This window comes from Saccopteryx bilineata, chromosome 12 (assembly GCF_036850765.1).
Source record: "Saccopteryx bilineata isolate mSacBil1 chromosome 12, mSacBil1_pri_phased_curated, whole genome shotgun sequence".
In the NCBI taxonomy this organism is placed as follows: domain Eukaryota; kingdom Metazoa; phylum Chordata; class Mammalia; order Chiroptera; family Emballonuridae; genus Saccopteryx; species Saccopteryx bilineata.
In genome coordinates, this window is record NC_089501.1 from 36,857,278 (window position 1) to 36,871,820 (window position 14,543).

Consider the following 14,543-nt stretch of genomic DNA (forward strand, 5'->3'; position numbering starts at 1 on the left):
CTTATTTTCCTTTATAAGGATGCCAGTCATATGAGATTAGAGTGCAGCCTCATCTTAACTTAAACAGCCTTTGAAAGACCCTCTCTCCAAATAAACTCACATTCTGAGTACTGGAACTTAGAACCTCAACATATAAACTTTTTATTTATTTATTTATTTATTTATTTATTTTTTTGTATTTATCTGAAGCTGGAAACGGGGAGAGACAATCAGACAGACTCCTGCATGCTCCCAACCGGGATCCACCCGGCACGCACATCAGGAGGCAACGCTCTGCCCACCAGGGGGCAATGCTCTGCCCCTCTGGGGCGTCACTCTGTCGTGACCAGAGCCACTCTAGCGCCTGGGGCAGAGGCTAAGGAGCCATCCCCAGTGCCCGGGCCATCTTTGCTCCAATGGAGCCTCGGCTGTGGGAGGGGAAGAGAGAGACAGAGAGGAAGGAGAGGGGGAGGGGTGGAGAAGCAGATGGGCGCTTCTCCTGTGTGCCCTGGCCAGGAATCAAACCCGGGACTTCTGCACGACAGGCCGACGCTCTACCACTGAGCCAACCAGCCAGGGCCAGACATATAAACTTTTGCAGGACACAGTTCCAGACATAACACCTTGCATTTCTGTTGAATTTATCATTTATTGTGCTGTTTTTCTGATAGGACTCCTAGATTAATACTCAGCCAGACATGACATTGTTATTGGCAACAGCCTGTCCTTTCTATTGTAAACAATTAAATTGATACCTAAAATGTATTAAACCTCTAATATCAGCACAGGATTAAGAGAAAGGAGAGAACCTCCAATCACCCTGGCATTCTGCCTGAAGGCACTTTCCAGACTGGTGCAAAAAGCAATGACTAAAACAGGGCATAGGAGTATCATTGGGTTGAGGACATGAAAATCAGGTTTCAGAAAGGCTGCAAGTGGCTTTAAATTTGGTGTAAGACTGCAAGATAGGAAGAGCGATATAGATAAAGATTTCCATGAGTTTGCACAGTATTCTTTTGAGTCTTTATTGAGTACTGAATTACACACGAACAGAGTGAGAATTTATGAGGTTGAGTAAAATCAACTACTATATGGAAAACAATTACAAAGGCTCTAACCATAAACTGAACAGAGCTGGCTAGGAGATGTTCAGATTTTAACCAGGTATAATAGAGAGACATTATTGAACATTCAGAGAATTCAGTAGAGACTTTAGAAATGTCACTCCTCAGGATTAAGCTATGTTTTACAATTAATCTATCAATAGATGTGCCTTAAACTAACTGCCCACTAGGCAACAAAATTTACACCTATATGACTATAACTTTCACAATATCCAACATCTAATTAAAAGTCACTACTCCCATAGAGACAAGAAGGTGTTATTCATGACTAGGAGAACACTTAGTCAATATACATAGTATCAGAAATGATAAAATTACTAGTTGAGAACTTTAAAAGAACTGTTATAATGATGCTCAAGCATTTAAAGAAAAGCATAAATTCAATGAAGAGATATATTAAAACTATTTTTAAAATCTAATAAAGGCCCTAGCTGGTTGGCTCAGTGGTAGAGCGTTGGCCTGGTGTGCAGGAGTCCCGGGTTCGATTCCCGGCCAGGGCACACAGGAGAAGCGCCCTTCTGCTTCTCCACCCCTCCCCCTCTCCTTCCTCTCTATTTCTCTCTTCCCCTCCTGCAGCCAAGGCTCCATTGGAGCAAAGTTGGCCCGGGCACTGAGGATGGCTCTGTGGCCTCTGTCTCAGGCACTAGAATGGCTCTGGTTGCAACAGAGCAATGCCCCAGATGGGCAGAGCATCGCCCCCTGGTGGGCGTGCCAGGATCCCGGTCGGGCGCATGTGGGAGTCTAACTGCCTCCCCGTTTCCAACTTCAGAAAAATCCAAAAAAAATATCCAATAAAAATTTTAGAGCTTAAAAAATACAATAACTGATATATTATATGTACACTACATAAAGTTATCAAACTTTTTCTATAAAAACCCAGACTGTAATTATATAGGCTTTGTAGGACATACAGACTTTGTTAGACTACTCAAGTCATCCATTGCAGCACTAAAGCAGCATCTGTAGACAATATACAGACAAAGAAATCTAGCTGTATTCCAATAAAACTATATTTACAAAAATAGATGGCTAATTGGATTTGGCCTAAGGCCCTTATTTGCCAACTCCTGCTCTAATCATAGAAGTACAACTCCTGCATACATTTTGGTTAAGGAATTGGAGGTATGAAGCAAGGACAGTATTCTTTTCCTGTGGGGGAATTTTTCTTTGTGTGATGGTAGCTGGGTTCCAGGTAATCACACACCTGGCCCAGTTACAAAACTTGAACTGTCCCAGACTTCATTCTTTTAGGGATATTTCACCTGGAACTCATACCCTAGCAAAAATTCAAGAGGCCTTGGCATACCAGTTCCTCTGCTTCCAAAATTAGAAAAATAATCAGATATATTAAAAACAAAATCTCATAAAATAATATCAAGAACTGTTTAGATGAAATAAAATTGAAGGGAGAGAAGAATCTTTCTAAGATGAATTACATGGAAATAAAGAGAAACCAAATGAGGACAGAGGTTGTTCATTCAGTGCTTGCTTAGGAAGAGAGCCAGCCACCATCACAGCCTCTGGCAGTGACGCAGAGGCAGGCGAGGAGTGGGACAGTTTGACAGGAAAAGGGCAGGTTTGGGTATGCTTTCATTGAGGTTGTTGGCATGTGGAAGTTGGAGGCAGGCTAACTAGAAGTGGCACTTCCTGTGTGATTGGGTTAGGGACCAGATCTGGCTTGCTCCAGTTGGTTCTGAGTTGGCAATGAGAACAAAAATTAGGGATCTCAGTAGACATTGTCCAAGTTCTACCTGCTATGGGATGATTGCTGTATAGAGTTTGGTTTGGCTTTCTGGACTGTTTGCAGTATGTTGTGGCTCAGATGTCAGCTCTTATATAAATATATGGCATTGCCATTGTCCAATTATATAGTCACCACTCAGATCAAACATTCTTACTCCTGAGGGCATTTGTAGATTCTGAACACTAGCTGAATAATGGGGCAAACTTAGCCGAAGAGTTATTGGTGAAGAAAAGCCAACATGTTTTTTGTTTTGTTTTGTTTTTTGGCTGCTGTGCATAGCTGAAGTAACAGAAGAGCTTTAACTGCAAGACTATTTCCCTCTGAGACACCTACTATCTGGGTAGTGTGTGGACAGTGTGAGGGGCAGAAGAGTTCATTTTAAAGCATCTGAAGACAGAATAAAATCTTCAGTACGGTATTGGCTAATTTAGGAAACAAAGATGGCTTGGAGTGTTTGGCAGTTTTAAACACAATACTGATTGCTTTCTGCATTAGGCATTTGCCTGTTTATGAAACTGTATAGCTGACAAACAGAGAGGAAATCTCTGAAATCTTGCAAAATTTTGAGAGAAAACTGTATGACTTTAATTTAGAAAACTTAGAAGGTCATGTCTATAAATTAAGATAAAACCGAAGAAGATGGAGTCTTCTCAAAGCTGCTATCCATCCCTGACCAAGATAAACGTCAGTGTGGAATGAGAGAATAAATAATTCTTGTACATTAGTTGTTTACTGTGGGGGGAAAAAGGAAAAAACCTGGAAAATATGTATACATGAAGCTCTACTTTTTGACAAAATGCATAGAAAATGTTACAAATTTTCATAAACTTGCAAATTGATAAATACACACAGTATATAACTAATATTCAAGAAAACAGAGAAAATAGTAGCAAAGTCAGAAATACTCTAGTTATATCTTATATATTATTACATGTAAGTTATATATGAGTTATGTATCACAGAATTTTAAAGTATATTTTAAGATATTTAAAATTTTTAAAGAAACAATACATTAAAAATTATATGTAAGAATGTACAAATAACTAAATCCAATGTTGAAAAGTAAAATAGAGTGCACATTCAGAGAAATCAAAATCGCCGGTGCTCTCCATTAACAGAAAAACATGTATTAGAACAAAATAGTAAAGCTACAGATAGACTTGTATATGCAGAAATCTAACATAAGATCAACTGGCAGCATAAATCAATGATGGGATGAAATATCATCCATTGATCCTCAGTAAAGTGGCTCACTAAGGGGAGGAGTGAAAACTCATTCTTTAATCCCACAAAGGAGCTCCAAAGAGATGAAAAGAAACAAGCCAGGATACGATTTCAAAGGATACAAAGGTAAATGAAGGAGTCTGTAGAGTCTGTATTTGTGACAAAGGAGTAAATATGATAGCTAAGAAATACTTCCCCAGAAAAAATTTCAAAAGACAAACTATAAAAAATTTTATTAGTGTGATATATCAAAATTGAGAATTTGTCTTCAGTGAAAGATACCAAGATCAAAGTTAACAGATACATGTAGAGTTGGCAAAACACTTTTCTTTGGTCCAAAACAGAAAGAGAATAATACTTAGAATATTAAAGGAACTTCTGCAAAGTATTAACAAAAATCCTTCAACCCTGACAGAAAAATGGGAAAAGAACGGGAATCTCAATTTTCTAAAGAATGAACTTGAAAGGTTAACAAGCACATGTAAAGGTATTAAAAATAAGTAGGAAATAAATACAAAATTTTTAAATGGGATATTATTATTATTATTATTATTATTATTATTATTATTAGAGAGGCAGGGAGAGAGAAAAAAGGACATTGAACTACTCCTATATGTGCCCTGACTGGGTAATTGAAGCAGCAACCTCTGTACCCCCAGACAACTTTCTAATCACCTGAGCCATCTGGCCAGGGCTTGCTTGCTTATTTATTTATTTATTTATTTATTTATTTATTTATTTATTTAGAAACAGAGGAAGAGAGAGAGAGAGAAGGGGGAAGGGAAGTATTCATTTGTTGTTCCACTCAGTCTTGCATTCATTGGTTGCTTCCCGTGTGTGCCCTGACAAGGCTCTAAACCTCAACTTCATTGTTTCAGGATAACACTCTTAACCGGCTGACCTGTTTAGGACTGGATATTATTTTTAACTGAAAAAAAAAAAAAAGAAATAGCTGGAGAGTGCCAAATGTTGGGGATAAAATAAAAACATAAACACTCTACTAGTGGTTCAGTCATTCAGAGGAATTTGTCAAATCTTCACCAAATTTAGTATAAGTATATATTTAGACAAAAATGTTAAGCTCTTGGATATGTCCTGAAAAATTCTTACATATATTTCATGCAGGAAGAAGCTTGATTAGAACTTATAGAAGCAACAACTCTCAGATTCAAGAAGCTCAAGTAGAAGAACCAGCCAGATTCATTAAAAATAAATCCATATATATAATGTACACTTGATAAACAACAGACCAAGAAATATTTTAAATATCTAGAAATAAACAAAAACACAGTATTTCTTCAAATAAATGGTAATAAGACTGAAAGCTAATTTTTCTAAATTAAACCTAGAATGAATAGACAATAAATAATGTCTTCAAAGTGTTTAAGACTAACTTTAAAATTAAGAATACATTTAAAAATATATACTTAATTTTTTTTTAGAAATAGACCCCTGTGCTCAATAAAAATCCTCATTTAAGCAACAGGAAAGTGATCATATGTAAAAAATATACAATTCAAACAGTAATAAAAACCAAAAAATGTCATAACTAGTTAACAATCTATATTTAAATTAATGAAAATAATGATTTACCAAATATAAAATTTAAAACTTAAACACTAAACCAAATGAAAATTTTATAAAAATTTTGATAGAATTGGTTAAAGTTATTCTACACTTCTGATAAGTATTTTTTCAATCAGTTACAGAAAAATTTTAAAAGTAACATTTAGAAATTAAAATATTTCTCCAAATTTTAAAGATTGATTTTATCCAAACTATGTTCCTTTTCTAGTTTTATTAGTTACATACTTTACACTTATTTTTCAAACTCCCCTTCTCTATTATTTACATAAAAATTTTTAAGCATATAAATATCATTTAAAGTGTAAGAGTGTTTGAAATGATGAACTGCTATCACTAATTTTACAGTTAGTATTGCCAGTCAGTTTATACAATAACTAGGTCTAATAAATTGGTCACAATCTTGGATACCATCCTGTATAAATCAATATAATCTGCCAGCTCTTTGGTTGCCATAGAAACTGATTATAGCAAGTATGTTTAATACAACATTCATTTAATGCATAAATGATTAAGCTACTAAATTTTAAAACTGAGCTTAATCAAAACCATATTTACCACAACTGTCATTATCACTCTATATTTTATCTGATGAATCATTTCTTTTTAAACTTGAACCAAATATATATATGTATATACATATACATATATATATAAAATTATAAAATAAATAAAGGATATACATTTAGAGCTAACATATGATAGTTCTCTCCTAAGGGAAGAATTCCAGCTGAAATAACGTAATAATATGAATTGTCCTAGCCACTGAATTGCCCTTGTTCCTGATGTGTCTAGCTGTTCCCATCATTGCTTCACTGTAATAATTGGGGAAATGAAGATTTGAACAGTCCAACATTTGAATGCACTGAATTCCCTCATTTTAAAGATTTAAAATATAATTTCTGAGAAATAAAAAGGATACAATTGGAGCCTTGAAACAACCAAGTGGGGTTTTCTGAGCAAATACTCAAGATCCAGTCAATGAAGTATTTTGACATTCTTAAGCTTCGTTCATAAATGACTAAGACAAAATTATATGAGTCATTATTTTACACAAAGAGCATTTTTATGAATTTCTTCTTTTTGTGCGTTTTAGTAGGTATGACCAAAACATAAAGATATAATGCAAAGACAGAAGCATCCCAATCTCAACACAGAATATTATTAATTTTAGCATAAAACTTAGGTATTTTACATTAAATATCATTCAGAAAAGATGCTAAAAGAAGTATGGGTACATTAAGAATATCCATGAAAGCCTGACCAGGCGGTGGCGCAGTGGACAGAGCATCGGACTGGGATGCAGAAGACCCAGGTTTGAGACCCGAGGTCGCCAGCTTGAGCACAGGCTCATCTGGTTTGAGCAGAAAAGCCCACCAGCTTGAACCCGAGGTCGCTGGCTCCAGCAAGGGGTTACTCGGTCTGCTGAAGACCCGCGGTCAGGGCACATATGGGAAAGCAATCAATGAACAACTAAGGTGTTGCAACGCGCAATAAAAAACTAATGATTGATGCTTCTCATCTCTCTCTGTTCCTGTCTGTCTGTCCCTGTTTATCCCTCTCTCTGACTCACTCTCTCTGTCTCTGTAAAAAAAAAAAAAAAAAAAGAATATCCATAAAAGACTTTTCGACATTGTAAGTGTGCATGAAAAACATGTGTGTGTGTATGTATAAAGAGAGAGAAAGAATAGCAATGTAAACATTTCATCACTCAGCTTCAATAAGTTAAAATTCATAACCAATTCTGTTTTATCTTTATTTCCCACTACTTAACCCTATATCAAATATCACTTCTTTTTTCCTTATATATTTCATAAACACCTCTAAAAAAAGCAATTTTTTACAAACATAACCATAATATTGTCAACTATTATTAAGAGTTAGTTGTTTATTGCCATCAAATATTCAGGGAGTTTTCTCAGTTGTCTCATAAATGTTTTCCTGTTGATTTGTTGTAATCTGAATCGAAATAAGATCTATGCATTACAATTAACCAGTGAGTCTTTCAGATTTCTCTTTATGTATGTATCTTTTATTTCTTTCATTTTTTTTCTTTCACCTTAGACTTACTGAAAATAGATAAGTGATTTGTTCTACATAGTTTCACACAGCCTAAGTTTTCTTGATTGCCTCTTTATGCCACCTTTCAACTTGTTTTTCTATCTCCTTATTATCCATAAATAAATAGATATAAAGATGCAGTATTAAATTTCAGAAAGAATGCTACCTAAAAAGGTACTGTATACTTGTATCAGGACACCACAATGGCTGGTTGTCTTGACTTTGCACTATTAGAAGTCACTGATGAAAATTATCTATATACATTAATAATTTTGTGGTTGCAAAATAGTGATATGTTAACTTTAATACCATTATTTATTTATTGTCTAAGATATATCTAGGAAAAGAACTTTTCCTCATGAATACTTTGATGTCCACAAAATATACTTTATATAGAAAGGATCGAATAGATGCTTGATTTGTTTTGTTTATTAAACAGTCTTAAAAATAATAAATTGTTTTTCTAGCATCTTCCAAGAAAATCATAATTGTTTCTGTATATATAACAATATTTAATATTTAAACCATAGTCATTTCTTTCTTATGCTCAACTTGTATATTAATAACAGCTTATTATCTGTACAGTCATTGGAGAACTCAAAGGAATATTACTTATAAATACAGTCTAGGTGGGGTTTTTGCTGGTGCCTCAATTATAAATATGAAAAACCATGTAACTTTTCCTTTTCAACACAATATTATGTAAAGTTGAATTCTCTGAGTTCTTCAGATAATTCTAATATGATTTTAATTCTATTACATCAACTAGTGTTTTTCAATATATCTTGTTCATAAATATATAAACTGCTTTTGCAAAATATGATACCTGAGGGGCAGACGACACAGTGTGAGAAGGCTCCCTCAATGCCTATGACAAAAAAAGAAGGTATCTAAAATTATATCAATATATATGAGAATGTAGATTTGATTATATATATATGTATATAATCTTCAGTTTTACATAGAAGGAATGTTTATATGTTTCATTCACATAAAGGAATATATGCTTTCTTCATTATTTAGCATCGTTAAGTATAATTCCACATTTTTAATTTTTTAATTGATTGATATTTTTAGAGAAAATGAGAAGAAAGGAGATAGAAAAATATTGCTTTGTTTTCCCATTTTATTTATTCCTTCACTAGTTGGAGTAACAAACCTACATCCTTAGTTTATTGGATGACGCTCTAATTAACTGAGCTACCTGGTCAGGACATATATCCACATTTTTAAGAAATACGTAATAACACAGCATTATAGAGAAAAGAAAAGCAAATCCTGGAGGGAAAGGGGGAGGGTGTTGGGGGGAACAGGGAAGGGAGATATTGAAGGCAGCACGGGGATTGGGGGGATGTATTCAGTGGGACACTTGAATTTGTGTAAACACAATAAATTTAAATCAATAAAAAAAGAAATACATTTTTAGTTCATATTTTCCCCAGTAAAATTCTTAATTAAAAACTTCAAACTTCAAAATTATTTAAAAACTCTCATAACTACTCTAACATTGACTTTTTCTTAATAGCCAAAGATATCAAATTGCTTTAAGAAAAATGTAAAATAATTAACACAGTTTAAAGAACAGTTTCGTAATTTAAGGATAATGAAATACTCAACTAGTTACAATAATTTTTTAATACTGTGTCTATTTCTGCTGTCGTATAACTTTTTTTTTATTTTGAAAATAACACTGGGGAACAAAATTTTTGTTGCATCCACAAAAACACTTGTTCTTACCTAATTCGAGTGTGCTGATCTCAAACATGACATTAGTTTTTCTCTGTAAGCTACAGTTTTTTTTTGCAATTCAAGGTTTTAGGTTTTCATCTTATTGTAAAATTTTCAACATTTAGTTTAACATAATGAAGTAGAATGTCTTCTTGGGCATCATCTTTGTGAAAATATAATAACTATAAAATGCAGTAAATACACTAATACATTAAAAGATATGATTGCATCAGAATTTGTCTACAATTTCAAAATAGAATATATTAAAATACCTATTTTAATCATAAAATTTGCACAAAACTTATTTAAATTCTATTCAGGCAAAAATTTGCATTTGTAGCTCTTGCTTTTGTGTACTTGTTGAGGACAATCTTGTCTGATGCTCCAGCAATAGTCTGCTCATCACTAACAGCTCTAAGATTTTCGGGAAACTTATCATGTGACTGTTCAGGAAGTGAATCTTAACACTCATGTTACATCCAGTGTCACAGAAATCCAACAGCATCCTTTGAACTAGAAGTTCATAGCTTTCTGCTTTTTTGTTGCCAATGAAGTTCTTTGTAACTTCCACAAAAGACTGCCATGCTGCTTTCTCCTCCTTATTCATCTTCTTGGCAAATTCTTCTTCACATATGAGGGTTCGAATTTGAGGTCCATCGAATACACCTGCTTTTATCTTCTTAAAAGACAAAGCAGGAAAGCAGAAATAATATGTTAAAAGCATTCACTTTCTCTATTCAAAGCCTGAACAAACTGCTTTATTAAGCCAAGTTTCATGTGAAGTGGGGGAAAAATGATCCTCTCTCGATTAACTACAGTTTCATTCACAATATTTTCATCCCTACTTCCAAAGCTTCACGTTTTGGCCACTCCTGTGTTCAGTGTTTCTCCCGAGCTCAGCTGTCCCACAAACACAGAAAACAAGGATATTTTGTGAAACTTCTCCATTGTCCTAGCAGGAAATTTACTACTTTAAGATCCACACAAATGATCCAGTATGCTTCTCATACTTCAGAAAGTCGAGGACAATTTTTATGTCATTCTTACTAAGTCATTCAGTTTGGGTTGGCTAAATTGCTGAGGGTTAATGACTGCTTGGCATCAGAAGAAGACCCTTTAGATTCTACAACCATTTCCTCATGCATCTTATCAAAATACACTTGATCACCATGTTCACCTTCTTTGTCCTTAGAAGAAATAAAACCATTGAAAACTGGAACCAAGAGTGTCTCAGAGTGTGGGGTAGGTCCTATTGCTGAAGGAATATTAGGATATGAGATCATATGCCGTTTTTTCTTGCCGATGCCCTTTGTATGGATTAGACAGAAATAACAGTCTCTGCTGTGGTCCTTGGGTTCATGGCAAACCATGGGAATACCAAAAGGCATTCCTTTGCGTTTTCCTTTTGTCCAGTCACAAAGCATTTCCTCACAATTATGACACACAATATGAGGAGCCCAATTCTTGTCTTGATTGCCAAGGGGAACTTGAAAATAGGCAATATATGTATATGTCACAAATGATGAAATATTGCGCCTTTGACGTTGAAGTGTGTAACAGTCACATATATAACAGAAGGTGTCAAGACTATTACATTTACACTTACTCAAAGAAGCCATGATTCAATCATAAAAAAAACAAAATAAGAGGGTATTTTTATCAGATAATAATTTTTTACATTTAAAAACAACTACAATTATGTAAAAGTGATGTTTGTAAAACATTAATTGCCTTGTGATTATGTTCAATCCAAGAGCCATTGCCCTTTAACTCCAATTTAAAAACCAATACATGCCATTAACTGTAACAAAAAAAATTAAAATTGCATAAAAACTAAAGCATGCATCTAAAAATGGATTTTATATTTGGAATCAGCGATGCAGAAATATATAGAAACAGTTCTAAAACCTCATGCAACAGAAAGTGAAAAAAAAAAAGTTTCCCCCGTGATTACTATAAGTGAAAAGTCATAAGGATACATCATATTAGAATAAAATCTTTCTTGCTTTTAATCAAAAAGGTTGGCTATGTGATTTCTGAGGTCATTAAATATGTTAATAAAAATTACATAGCAATAATAACATTTTTAGAATTATTTTTATTTTTACATTGATTTTAAAAATAAAGGGGGGAGAAAAGAAAGAGAGAAAAGCATTAACTTATTGTTGCACTCATTTGTTCCATTTAGTTGTGCACTCACTGATTGCTTCTCACATGTGCCCTGACCAGGGAACCCAAAACCTTGGTGTCCTAAGATGATGCCTTACCATTGAACTAACCAGCCAAGGCTTAGAATTTCTAAAGGTTAAAATTTATAACTTATATAGTGTAAATGCAAATGAGAGATTTTACATTTATAAACCCTTTTTTTGAGAGATGAATCTTGACTGCTGTGAGCATAGTGAGACTGTATCAATTAACAAAATGATAATGTAATTATTATTCCCATATAATATATATCAATTTTTGCCTTCAATTGATGGTAAGATGTATTGTATTTAGTAATACATTGTTTTTGTCAAATCATTCTCCCAACCCATTTCTTACAAGAATAAAGAGATCAGTATCAAGACACCGTGAGCTAATCATCAAAGAACACAGATTTATATTCCACATTGTACTTAACTATTAAACTGCATAAGAATAACATTCAGGTTGTATAAAATATAATCTAAAATAATGAGATAGATGTGATATAACTGGTCAGCTACTACGTTTTTGATTCAAAATGAAAGGCTTTTTTCTTGATGTTATCCCCATGAAGAATCCAAATATAAAAGAACCTATGCTCAATTATCTAACATAAGTAGAATAAAAACTTAATAGAAGTACTGAAAGAATTAAAAATGTTTAATTCATACTGTGTCCATAGGAGTCATATGCTAATTGATGATTATAAGTAAAATGATTCTATAATTTATCATTTAATTTCAGCTTTTGCTTTAGAGTAAAGAGTACACCATTCATCATTATGCTGAAACAATGGGTATAAAACAACTCTGTCCAGGTCAACAGAGAAATCCTGGTTACACTGAAATAATTAAAACAAATTAACTCCTACTTTTTGGAACTTATTAAAATATCATGGCTATTTTATACCTAAACTATTAAATGTAAAATTTCAAAGTACTGTATTTCAAAGTACTGTATTTAAAAGCTGAGTAGTCATAATCATAATGAAACTGGGTGTGATAAGAACAAGATTTTAGTATGAAGTTTGCTACCCATGTCAGCATTATGGGCAATCATATTTACAATTAAAACAAGTGTCTTACTGCATATATGTTAACCTTCTTCTGCTATTGCAATTTTTTCTTACCACATGGTAGCCAATAAATGCGGGAAGCAGAGAGATTTATAAAGTTAAAAGAAATAAAATAAAATTGAAACAAAGCAAAAATAGAAAATTCTGCTTATAGCTAGATATATGACTATGCATGAAAAAGTTTATATATTAAATAAATAAGAACAAATATTCAAATTCTTTAGGGTACAGGTGAAAATCTAGGTCCCTGAAATTGTTAAATATTGATAATATAGACAGGAAAATGTTAAACGAGCATAGGAATCAGTCATTTTTTATAGATCATTCACAAATATATGAATACAGACATATCCTTCAATTCATTATTTATTCAGAAGAAGCATTGTGATGTTCTCAAATGTAATTTTTAGAATATGTATTTTATGATAGTTTTTTTAATCTATTGATCCCTCTTCTTCTGTAAAAATCAGTTATGTGGAATTATTTCCTCTGTATGAAGTTTTCTCCTTTAGCCTTGTTAGTCTTGGCTTGCATGTGGACTATTCATTATTTGCAAAACCCAATTATCATCCCTGCCTGGATACATTAAGTTTTTTCTTACAAGTCTTTTCCTCTCTATCACATTTAAGCAACAGTTTACATGAATTATTCATAGTTCCCATATTGCAGGCAAGGTTTTTTTTTATTAAATTTGATCATAATAATAGTTATTACCCCAGTCATGGCAGTTTTATGAGCCTTCTTCAATACCATTACATGGAAAGATTTCAATCAAGGAATATAAAAGATGCAAATCAATTTCCATAGTAAAATTAAACTGTACCATCTACTCCTTCATTCCAGCAATAGAGCTGATTGACAGCCTCTTCCTATTAGGTGGAACAGATAACATTCTCATACAGAAATGGAGAATGGCAGATTATTTGTTCTCAAGAATTTCAGTGGTTTTTTTCTTCATTGTGACTATTTGGTGTTTGCTAATCTCACTGGAACACAATATTTAAATCCAAGTCTATATACAAATTTATTTTCAAGCACAGTATTTCTTTGTCTAACAAGAATTTATTTTCTCAGGTAGTTTTGCTTATAACAGAACAAACACATTATTAAGTGTTATGATATTTTTTATTCCCAATGGCAGTGTAACCTCATTTTGTGTAGCAAAAATACCTCATTATTGGGAAGAAAGAGTGACTGATTTGATTATTGCTATCAATTTTTAAATATTTTTATTGAATTTACTGGGGTGATATTGATTAATAAAATTATATGGGATTCAGGTGAACAATTCCATAATATATTATCTTTATATTCTATTGTGTGTTCACCATCCCATGTCAAGTCTCCTCCCACAATTTTTTAATAAAAAAATTATCAGATTTTATGGTGAGAATTTTCGACCAAAAAATGTAACATAATCTTCTCTCATTCAACAAGGGAAGGTGTTAAGTTCAGTTTTAAGATTGTAGAGTTCTACTATGAAATTTTTACAATGAGAGATCCTTATGTCTGAGTACAGAATAATTTTTATGAATACATGTAGCATATACTCTGGTTTAAAAGAGAGTGTCAGTAGCCCTACAACCTCCCCCTTCTTATTTCTTCCTCAAAACATAGGTAATCAGATTAGCAACCATCTAATTATTTCCTTCTCCAAATGTTTCACAGAATCTGAGTAGAAGATGAGATAGCAACTATGATTTTTCTGTAAGTATGATTCCACCATTCTTCAAAGCAATGGCACCAACAGCTCTTACAACTTAATTCTTTGTCTCTTTTACAAATATCCACAATTAATATTTCATAATGGCATAACATCTAAAATGTCTTCAGG

General features: G+C 33.2%; 1 non-coding gene across 1 annotated transcript; it reads right to left on the minus strand.

Moving 5' to 3' along the window:
* Window positions 1–483: 483 nt before the first annotated feature.
* TRNAD-GUC (transfer RNA aspartic acid (anticodon GUC)) lies at window positions 484–559 on the minus strand. The gene has a single exon. It is a non-coding gene; the product is annotated as a tRNA-Asp (tRNA).
* Between the last annotated feature and the right edge of the window lie 13,984 nt (window positions 560–14,543).